This window comes from Microcaecilia unicolor, chromosome 5, assembly GCF_901765095.1.
Source record: "Microcaecilia unicolor chromosome 5, aMicUni1.1, whole genome shotgun sequence".
In the NCBI taxonomy this organism is placed as follows: Eukaryota; Metazoa; Chordata; class Amphibia; order Gymnophiona; family Siphonopidae; genus Microcaecilia; species Microcaecilia unicolor.
This window is the reverse complement of record NC_044035.1, coordinates 356,759,841-356,771,869: the sequence shown is the minus strand read 5'-3', so window position 1 is coordinate 356,771,869 and position 12,029 is coordinate 356,759,841. Positions and strand designations below refer to the sequence as shown.

Below are 12,029 nucleotides of genomic sequence, written 5' to 3'. Positions count from 1 at the left end.
ACACCAAAATCTATTGACAGATTACATCCTGGATATTACAGTACTGGGTCAGAGGTTAAAAGTGGTAAAGATATGCATTGTTTCTCCATCAATAACCAGGATGAATCATCCACACAAGTGAGTGAAGACTTTCAATGATGGCCAAACCAGAACAGCTCCCTGAGCATAAAAAAACTAAAATAATAGGTTCTAAGTATCAAGAGAGGTTGCTGACTCAGGTTCGTTCTTCTCCTCCTCATCTACAAAGTCCTTTTCTTTTCCTTTAGTGCAGAAGCAGTAGAATCTGTTTCACTTGTTGGACAGAGCAGGGGGTTTTATTCCTGTTATGTCCTCGTTCCAGAGAATCTAACTTCTCAACTTAGCAGCACTTGTACATGTACGAGGGAAAAGTCTCAACTACTATGGCAATAAATCTTGTTTAATTGCACGTAGAAAAAGTCATCACAGACTGAAAAATCCTCAAAAATAATATTAAAAAAAAAATTTCAATATTTTCAATGTGAATGTTGTTTCCTAAGCCCGTTTTCACAGGTTTTTTTTGCTGCTTTCACTTTAAAACAATCAGTGTATTCAAAAAAAACGCCAATCACTCGATTGCACTTATCTTGCCATGTTGTCCTCCAGATACTGCGCTGATTCCTACGGTCCCATTTCAATTGTCTTCATCAGGGAACCCAGCGACGTAGAGGTCTCAACAACATTGATACTTAATCTTAGTTGCAAATGTTGTAAAGTTTGCATTTGCAACTAAGATTAAGTATCAATGTTGAGACCTCTACATCGCTGGGTTCCCTGATGAAGACAATCGAAACGGGACCGTAGGAATCAGCACATTATCTGGAGGACAACATGGCAAGATAAGTGCAATCGAGTGATTGGCATTTTTTTGAAAACACTGATTGTTTTAAAGTGAAAGCAACAAAAAAAACTGTGAAAACGGGCTTAGGAAACAACATTCACATTGAAAATAAAAAAAAAAATTTTTAAATATTATTTTTGAGGGTTTTTCAGTCTGTGATGACTTTTTCTATGTGCAATTAAACAAGATTTATTGCCATAGTAGTTGAGACTTTTCCCTCGTACATGTACAAGTGCTGCTAAGTTGGGAAGTTAGATAATCTAGTGGTATTAGCAGTGGAAATCAGGTGTTGGAAATTGTGTTATTGGACTCGTTCCAGAGAAAACAATAAGACTGAGACCTACTTCTAGAGCTTTGAGGTAGCAACAAATTTCTTTTGAAAGAGAAATTCTAGATGAGCTCTCTACCATCTGTTCTTTCTTCAACCAGGACATCAACTACATTCAGTAGACTTCAAAAGTTTCTTATGCTGACACATCCGTTCACTGAAAGTTTCTACAAATATCTTTGTGTCATAGTTATTAATACCTACAATCAGAATAAGATGCTTCTGTTTGGTCTGGCAGCAGTATCACAAACATTTTCACCAAGTGCATGGCAGTACTGGTAGCACATCTCGTGCAAGCAGTAGGTAAGTTTTCCTGAATCTGGACATTTAGCTACTGGATGCATATCAGAGTAAAATAGAACTTAGGTTTTCTTGCAAAGTATCAAAAATCCAACCTTACTCCAGCCAGGGAACTAATTTTCACAGGAGAACTTTCCAAGATTGATCACTTGAAACCAGAGAACCCTTCTTCATCTCATCTTTGTAGCTTGCTTTTGACAACATAGATGTTGAGCACAGCATAATAGTGTTCCTCAAGTTAACTCTCCATTTCCAACAAATCCTTGTTTCAGCAAGATAGCCTTTGACTTGAAGGATATGTGTTTTTAGGAGGAAGAGATTATCTCTTTGGTATAAAGACAGAAACCAATTCTGTTTTCCCTGATCCCTGATTATTACTTTACTTCAATATCTTTTTCATCTTTCCAACAAAGTTTCCAGACTTCCTCAGTTACATCTGAGCTCTTTTGGCTTATCATGAAACAATTGGTGAAATTTCATATGAAACTTCTCATTCCAAAACTACCAGTTCCTTGGAACCTGTATATAATTTTAGCTTAATGGATAAGACCATCATTCGAACCAACACAGTTATCTTTAAAACACCTTTCTTGGAAAGTAGTTTTTCTGATAGAAATCACCTCAACAAGAAAAGTCATTGAATTTCAAGTATGCAAGTATTGCCATACTGGGACAGATCGAAGGTCTATGAAGCCCAGCATCCTGTTTTCTACAGTGGCCAATCCAGGTCACAAATACCTAGCAAGATCCCAAAACAGTACAATACATTTTATGCTGCTTATCCTAGAAATAAGCAGTGGATGTTCCCCAAGTCATTTTAATAATGGCTTATGGACTTTTCCTTGAGGAAGCTATCCAAACCTTTTTTAAATCCCACTAAGCTATCTGCTTTTACTACATTCTCTGGCAATGAATTCCAGAGTTTAATTACACTTAGAGTGAAGAAATATTTTGTGCAATTCGTTTTAAATTTACTACTTTGTAGCTTTATTGCATGTCCCTTGGTCCTAGTATTTTTGGAAAGAGTAAACAAGTGATTCACGTCTACCTGTTCCATCCCACTTAATATTTTATGAACCTCTATCATATCTCCCTAAAGCTGTCTCTTCGCCAAGCTGAAGAGCCCTAGCCGCTTTAGCCTTTCCTCATAGGGAATTTGTCCCATCCCCTTTATCATTTTCTTCGCCCTTCTCTGTACTTTTTCTTATTCCACTATCCAGCTTATAATCGAAAGTAATCGCCGGCTATTTCCCGACACAAATCGGGATATGGCCGGCGATTTCGCAAAAGCGGCGAAAAGCATATAATTGAAAGCTACATTTGTGATAGCTTCGCCGCTTTCCCTTCGCCTCGCCAGCGAAAGTTCAAAGGGGCATGTTGGCGGCGAAGCAAAGGCGGGACATGGGCAGGCTTGGGCGTGGCTACCAGATGGCCGGCTTTCGCGGATAATGGAAAAACAAAAACCCGGCAATAAGCAGTATTTCGCCGTGTTTACTTGGTCCTTTTATTTTTCTGACCAAGCCTCAAAAAGGTGCCCCAACTGACCAGATGACCACCGGAGGGAATGGGGGATGACCTCCCCTTACTCCCCCAGTGGTCGCCAACCCCCTCCCACACTAAAATTATTAAAATACAAACCTTTTTTGCCAGCCTGTATGCCAGCCTCAAATGTCATACCCAGCACCCTGACAGCAGTATGCAGGTCCCTGGAACAGTTGTTGGTTGCAGTGGACTGCAGAAAGGCAGAGCCAGGCCCATCCCCCCCCCCACCCTGGGTAATGTTGAGCCCTCCAAAATCCCCCAAAACCCACTGTACCCACATGTAGGTGCCCCCCTTCAGCCCTTAGGGCTAGGGTAATGGTGCACACTTGTGGGCAGTGGGTTTTGGGGGGGATTTGGGGGACTCAGCACACAAGGGAAGGGTGCTATGCACCTGGAAGCTAATTTGGGTGTTTATAAAAGATGTTTGAAGTGCCCCCTAGGGTGCCCAGTTGGTGTCCTGGCATGTGAGGGGGACCATTGCACTACAAATGCTGGCTCCTCCCACGGCCAAATGCCTTGGATTTCGCCGGGTTTGAGATCGCCGGCAGTTTTTTCCATTATCGCGGAAAAACAAAAGTGGCGATCTCAAACCTGGCGAAATCCAAGGCATTTCGCCGGGCCACACTGTATTATCGAAAAAAAAAGATGGCCGGCCATCTTTTTTGAAAATACGGTTCTGGCCAGCTGTTGCGCCGCCGCCAAAATAGATCGCTGGCGACCTATTTCACCGGCGACGTTCGATTATTCCCCTCCACATTTTTTTTGAGATGCGGTGACCAGAATCACACACAATATTTGGTGTGCGGTCTCACCATGGAGAGATACTAAGGCATTATAACATTCTCATTTTTGTTTTTCATTCCTTTCCTAATACCTAACATTCTATTTGCTTTCTTAGCCACTGCTGCACACTGACCAAAGAGTTTGTGTATCATCAACGATGATGCCTAGATCCCTTTCCTGGTCGAACCTTGCATTACGTAGTTATAATTTGGGTTCCTCTTTCCCATGTGCATCACTTTGCACTTGCTCACATTAAACGTCATCTGCCATTTGGATGCCCAGTCTTCAAGTCTTGTAAGGTCCTTTTGTAATTTTTCACAATCCTTTTGTGATTAAATAACTTTGTGTCATGAGCAGATATAATTATCTCACTAGTTACTCCCATCTCCAGATCATTTATAAATATGTAAAAAAAAGAAAAAACAGTCCCAGCACAGACCCCTGGGGTACCCCACTATCTACCCTTCTCAATTGAGAATACAGACTATTTAACCCTACTCTGTTTTATGTCGTTTAACCAGTTTTTAATCCACAATAGTACACTACCTCCTGTCCACCTATGACTCTCCTGTTTCCTCTGGTGTCTTTCATGAGGTACGTTGTCAAATGCCTTTTGAAAATCCAGATGCACAATATCTAACTTTATCCACATGTTTGTTTACCCCTTCATCTATGAAACACTCTGTCCCATACTTTGTATTATCTCTGTTATACTTTGTACCATACTACTACTTAACATTTCTAGAGCGCTACTAGGGTTACGCAGCGCTGTACAAATTAACAATTAAGGACGGTCCCTGCTCGGAAGAGCTTACAATCTAAAGGACGAAATGTCAAGTTGGGGTAGATAAGTTTTCCTGAGAAGAGGTGTAGTGATTAGGTGCCGAAGGCGACATTGAAGAGGTGGGCTTTGAGCATTGATTTGAATATGGGTAGGGAGGGGGCACGGCGTATGGGCTCAGGGAGTATGTTCCAGGCATGGGGTGAGGCGAGACAGAAGGGGCGGAGCCTGGAGTTGGAGGTGGTGGAGAAGGGTACTGAAAGGAGGGATTTGTCTTGAGAGCGGAGGTTACGGGTAGGCGTAAGGGGAGATGAGGGTAGAGAGGTACGGAGGGGCCGCAGATCGAGTGCATTTGTAGGTGAGTAAGAGAAGCTTGAACTGTATGCGGTATCTGATTGGGAGCCAGTGAAGTGACATGTAAGCCGCACTGAACCTGCTATTGAGCAGAAAAGAGCGGGGTATAAATGCCACAAACGCTTATCCTATGCCTTTTAAAATTCTGGAACAGTCCTCGACTCCACCACCTCTACCTGGAGGCTATTCCACGCCTCCACCACCCTTTCTGTGAAATAATACTTCCTTAGGTTACTCCTAAGCCTATTCCCTCTTAACTTTGTCATATGTCCCCTCATTCCAGAGCTCTACTTCATTTGAAAAAGGCGAGCTTCCTTCCTGTACATAAATGCCCTTGAGATATTTAAACGTTTCTATCATATCTCCTCTCTCCCAGCATATACATGTTGAGGTTCATAAGCCTGTCCTTATAATTTTTGCATCCAGGACCGCTTACTAATTTCGTAGCCACCCTCTGTACCGACTCCATCCTGTTTATATCTTTCCTTAGGTGCGGTCTCCAGAACTGCACGCAGTATTCCAAATAAGGCCTCACCAGAGACTTATACAACGACACTATCACCTCCTTTTTCCTGCTGGTCATGCCTCTCTTTATGCACCCAAGCATCCTTCTGGCTTTGGCCGTCGCTTTTTCTACCTGTTGAAAGCTTTAAGGTCGTCAAACACAATCACCCCCAAGTCCCGCTCTTCCTTCGCACACTGAAGCACTATACCCACTTTACTGTACTGTTCCCTCGGATTTTTGCGACCTAAGTGCATGACCCTGCATTTTTTGAGATTAAACCTTAGTTGCCAAATATCGGTCCATTCCTGTAGCTTTGCTAGGTCCTTCCTCATGTCATTCACAACCTCCAGGGTGTCCATCCTTTTGCAGAGTTTAGTATCATCCACAAAGAGACAAACCTTACCAGACAGCCCTTCCACAATATCGCTCACAAAGACGTTAAAAAGAGCCAGCCCTAGGACCAATCCCTGCGGTACTTCACTGACGACCTCCTTTTCCTCAGAGCAAGCTCCATTTACCACCACCCTCTGTCTCCTACCATTCAACCAATTTTTTACCCAATCAGTTACTCTAGGTCCCATACCGAGGGAACGCAATTTATTTATCAGTCGCCTGTGTGGAACCGTATCAAAGGCTTTGCTGAAATCCAAGTATACCACATCAAGCGCCCCTCCAACATCCCACTGTTTGGTCACCCAGTCGAAGAAGACAGTCAGATTTGTCTGACACGACCTGCCACTAGTGAAGCCATGCTGCCTCGGGTCCCGCATTCCATATAGTTCAAGAAATCTCACAATCCACCTTTTTAGAAGTGTTTCCATTAGCTTACTCACCACCGAGGTCAGACTGACAGGTCTGTAATTCCTAACCTCTTCCTTACTTCCACTCTTGTGGAAGGGAACCACATCTGCCCTTCTCCAGTCCATTGGGACCACTCCAGTTTCTAAGGAAGCATTGAAGAGGTCCGTCAGCGGAGCCGACAAAACTTCTCCGAGTTCCTTAAGCACCCTCGGGTGTATCCCATCAGGCCCCAACGCTCTGTCTACTTTAGTTTGGCAAGCTCCACACGAACAGCCCTCCGTAAACGGGTCTTGGTCTACCATACTTCCATCCCCTTTAGCCTTTGTTTTCTGCAGCCCTACCCCCGGTCTTTCATTCATGAACACCGAGCTAAAATAATCGTTAAGCAGTTCAGTTTTTTCCTTATCTTTCACATATTTCTCTCCCTCAGCTTTGAGCCTCACAATGCTATTATGGCACTTCCTTTTGTCACTTACATATCTGAAAAAGGTCTTGTCCCCCAATTTTACCGTACTAGCTATCTTTTTCTCCATTTGCCGCTTTGCTTTCCTGATAGCTTTTCCTGCTTCTCTTCACTTTCCTGATAGCTTTTCCTGCTTCTCTTCGCTTATTTAGGTATTCTCTCCCGTCTTCATAAGTACATAAGTAATGCCACACTGGGAAAACACTAAGGGTCCATCGAGCCCAGCATCCTGTCCACAACAGCGGCCAATCCAGGCCAAGGGCACCTGGCAAGCTTCCCAAACGTACAAACATTCTATACATGTTATTCCTGGAATTGTGGATTTTTCCCAAGTTCATTTAGTAGTGGTTTATGGACTTGTCCTTTAGGAAACCGTCTAACCCCTTTTTAAACTCTGCCAAGCTGACCGCCTTCACCACGTTCTCCGGCAACGAATTCCAGAGTTTAATTATGCGTTGGTTGAAGAAAAATGTTCTCCGGTTTGGTTTAAATTTACTACACTGTAGTTTCATCGCATGCCCCCTAGTCCTAGTATTTTTGGAAAGCGTGAACAGATGCTTCACATTCACCTGTTCCACTCCACTCATTATTTTATAAGCCTCTATCATGTCTCCCCTCAGCCGTCTCTTCTCCAAACTGAAAAGCCCTAGCCTCCTTAGTCTTTCTTCATAGGGAAGTCGTCCCATCCCCGCTATCATTTTAGTCGCCCTTCGCGGCACCTTTTCCAGTTCTACTATATCTTTCTTGAGATGTGGCGACCAGAATTGAACACAATACTCAAGGTGCGGTCGCACCATGGAGCGATACAACGGCATTATAACATTCTCACACCTGTTTTCCGTACCTTTCCTAATAATACCCAACATTCTATTTGCTTTCCTAGCCGCAGCAGCACACTGAGCAGAAGGTTTCAGTGTATTATCGACGACAACACCCAGATCCCTTTCTTGGTCCATAACTCCTAATGTGGAATCTTGCATGACGTAGCTATAATTTGGGTTCTTTTTTCCCACATGCATCACCTTGCACTTGCTCACATTAAACATCATCTGCCATTTAGCTTCCCAGTCTCGTAAGGTCCTTCTGTAATTTTTCACAATCCTGTCTCGAGTTAACGACTTTGAATAACTTTGTGTCATCAGCAAATTTAATTACCTCGCTAGTTACTCCCATCTCTAAATCATTTATAAATATATTAAAAAGCAGTGGTCCTAGCACAAACCCCTGAGGAAACCCACTAGCTACCCATCTCCATTGTGAATACTGCCCATTTAATCCCACTCTGTTTCTTATCCTTCAGCCAGCTTTCAATCCACAATAGGACATTTCCTCCTATCCCATGATCCTCCAATTTCCTCTGTAGCCTTTCATGAGGTACCTTGTCAGATGCCTTTTGAAAATCCAGATACACAATATCAACCGGCTCCCCTTTGTCTACATGTTTGTTTACTCTTCAAAGAATTGAAGTAAATTGGTCAGGCAAGATTTCCCTACACACAAGCCGTGCTGACTTGGTCTCAGTAATCCATGTCCTTGGATGTGCTCTGTAATTTTGTTTTTAATAATAGCTTCTACCATTTTCCCCGGCACCGACGTCAGACTCACCGGTCTATAATTTCCCAGATCTCCCCTGGAACCTTTTTTAAAAATCGGCGTTACATTGGCCACCCTCCAATCTTCTGGTACCACACTCGATTTTAAGGATAAATTGCATATCACTAGCAGTAGCTCCGCAAGCTCATTTTTCAGTTCTATCAGTACTGTAGGATGAATACCATCCGGTTCAGGAGATTTGCTACTCTTCAGTTTGCTGAACTGCCCCATTACGTCCTCCAGGTTTACCGTAAAGTCAGTAAGTTTTTCTGACTCGTCCGCTTGAAATACCATTTCCGACACCGGTATCCCACCCAAATCTTCCTCTTTCTGAGGAATACGTTCCTGTATTGTTTTAAAAATAACCTTTCAGGATTCTTACTGTGAAATCACTGGTACAGTGTTCTGGTTTTGTAAAGTGCTGGCTGGCACTGGCATTTTTCATATGATGTCTATGTAAATTAAATCTTGTCTTTAGCATCTGGCTTGTTTCTCCAATATAGCACCATTCGTCACAGTTTTTACACTGAATGGTGTATACCACATTGGAAGATGAGCATGTAAAGGATTCCTTTATGTTGAATATTTTTCCTTTGTGAATGACTGTGGGGTCCTGTGAAATGTTTTGGCATAGTTTGCAGCTGGATATATTGCAAGGATGTGTGCCATTCTCTTTTTTTGAGTCTGTGTTGGGAGTTTACTTCTAATTAGCTTGTGTTTTAAGTTGGGTGGCTTTCGGAAGGCCAGCACTGGTGGGGATGGGAATATCTCTTTCAGTAATTCATCCTCTTGGAGTAGAGGCTGCAGATCTTTTATGATTTTTCTTAATTTTTCCAGCTCTGGGTTGTATGTCACTACAAGGGGAATTCTGTCGATGGCTTTTTTTTTCTTTGTACTGTAGTAGATTTTCCCTGGGTGTTTTGAGGGAGGAAGCAATATTCTTGGAGATTATTTTGGGGTTGTAGCCTTTCTGTTCGAAGGATGCAGTCAGGATTTCAAGGTGTCTGTCTCTGTCCCCTGGGTCAGAGCAGATACAGTGGTATCTTGTGGCTTGGCTGTAAATAATGGATCTTTTTGTATGTGAAGGGTGGAAGCTGGAGTTGTGGAGGTAGCTGCATCTGTCTATGGGTTTCTTGTATATAGATGTTTGTATATAGCCATCGCTGATTGAGACCGTGGTTCCAAAAGATTGACTTTGTCTGGGGAGTAGTCAATTTTGAATCTGATCGTAGGATGGGTATGTATTGTGAAGGAATTGTAAAATTGTTTCAGAGTTTCTTCCCCCTCAGTCCAAATCATAAAAATGTCATTGATGTACTGGTAGAATTTTAGGGGTTTGGTCTGGTGTGTATTCAGAAATGTCTCTTCCAGCTCAGCCATAAAAAGGTTGGCATATTGGGGTGCTGTCCTGGTGCTCATCGCAGTGCTCATTATTTGTAGATAGATACCATTGTTAAAGCGGAAGTAGTTGTGAGTTAAAATAAATTTTATTAATTTTGTAATAGTTTCTGGTGAGTATTGATGGTCCAGTGTGGATGTTTTTAGGAGTCTCCCACATGCAGCTATGCCACCCGCATGTGGAATGTTGCTGTATAGTGATTCTACATCCATTGTGACCAGAAGGGTGCTTGGTGGTAATAGCTTGATATTTTTCAATTTATTCAGAAAGTCTGTGGTGTCTTGTATGAAGCTGTTGGTTTTGTGCATGAGAGGTTTCAGAATTCCCTCTATGAGTCCAGATATTTCCTCCGTGAGTGTGCCAATACCCGATATGATTGGTCTGCCAGGGTTTCCAGGTTTGTGGATTTTGGGTAGCATGTAGAATGTGCCCACAGAAGGCTGGTTTGGTATGAGTTTCTTCAGATGTGACTGTGCTTGTGTAGGAAATGTTCTGATAAGGTCTTTTAGCTGCTTTGTATAAGGGGTCCTCAGACAGTTTCCTGTAGTATGTATTGTCTGAGAGCTGTCTGTGCCCTTCTTCAATGTATTTTTGTGTGTCCATAATTACCACTGCGCCTTCTTTGCGGGTTTGATGATAATGCGTTCGTTAGTTTGTAGAGTTCTTATGGCTGCTCTTTCTGGTGGAGTAAGATTGTACAGCATTTTCTTTTGTTTGCTGGAAAGTTGTGATTTTACCCTATGTCTGAAGCTTTCTATGTAGTTGTCCAGCTTGTAGTTTTGTCCATCCTGTGGGGTGAAATAAGTGTTCTTTTGTTTGAAACTATTCCGGTCTGTTTAAACAATGTTTACTTCTTCCATGAAGTTAAAAACAGATTTTATCAATAAACGTACAAAATCTCTATTATCTCAATCTTTAAGTCACCAGATCTATAGAAATAAAATCCCCCTCAGACATTCTGAATCCCCCTCAGACGTTCTGAAGCTCACCTCTCTCCAACTGTGGCTCCTGACCTAGGCTATTCGGACTCCCGCACTCAGCCACGCCCATCTGCGCCCTAGGCCACGCCCCATCTGGACATAAAAAGCACTCTCAACGTTCCATTGACCACTGACGTCAATGAAGCCAGTTCGTTTGTTCGAAGCTCTGTAGCAGCAGATGTGGGCCCCGCCCTCGCGTCAAACGTAATGATGTTCAGGGCGGAGCACATTCAAGGAGCCAATCAGTAGCCGAAAGCAGGAGAGAGGCCAGGTTCACACTCTCGCACAGGACGAAAAGGGAGGGCGGCAACACGGCGAGCAAATGGCTGCAGTGAGTGTCCAATGTGGAGGAGGCGGGTGAGGGGTCGGGGTCGAGGACCACTGGCGACTCGGAAGGGGGGGGGGGGGGGGGGGGGAGGGACTCCAGCGCAGCCGTCATCCCATTCACTGAAAACAAAAGAAGCAAACCTATGACATGCTTCAGGACGTTTAATACACAGGAGTGGAAGTGACCCAAGCAAGTGTACGGTAAGCAAGGAAGCCCATTGGTTAATCTCTGTTTCAACTCCCCCACGCAGCCGTCATTGCTATACACTCACAAACAAGCAAACCTAGGAGCTGCTGCTTCACATTGTCGTTTTTAAATTGAGGACAAAAGGAGAGGGGACACAGACAGACCCTGCAACTGGGAGGGGGGACCCTGCAACTGGGAGAAAGGGACGGGGGGAACCCCCCTGGAACTGGGGGGGGTGGGGAGACCCTGGCACATACTCTCATTCTCACACACACACTCGCACCCAGTCTCACTCTCCCTCTGTCACACACACACACACGCGCGCACATTCACTCTCTCTCACACACTCACTCTCTCAAACATACACACTCCGAGGGAAATTTTGCTAGCGCCCGTTTCATTTCTCTACGAAACGGGCCTTTTTTACTAGTCTTCCATAAGAGTAATGCTCACTTACCCAGAGAAGCTTACTCTTCTCTCAGAACTCCCTCTGAGAAAGGGAAAATCAAGTAGTTCTGAAAATCCTTTGCTTAGGTGTTATCAACTCTTTCATATCTGAAGAGATCTTGGATTACTTCCAAATCCAGAGAACATAAGGAGCAGTAGGGCAGCTCAGAAAGGCTCAAATTGTATTTCAAGAGAAAAGGTGGTTTCAGAAGTATATATCCAGAGTTCAACAACTGTTACTACAATAGTCCAGCATGTTTCAGCATTGCAGTGCTAAATGTCACATTTATTATGAGTCATATAATCATATATATATATCTACCTTTTAAAAATGTACCACTTCATATAAGACTAAAAAGAGCCACTTAATGGTACTGAAG

At 43.3% G+C, this 12,029-nt stretch overlaps 1 protein-coding gene across 1 annotated transcript in view; it reads left to right on the top strand.

The window, feature by feature from the left end:
• Positions 1-12,029, top strand: part of ANKRD11 (ankyrin repeat domain 11) — a 202,379-nt gene that overhangs the window by 144,882 nt on the left and 45,468 nt on the right. The window lies entirely within an intron of this gene.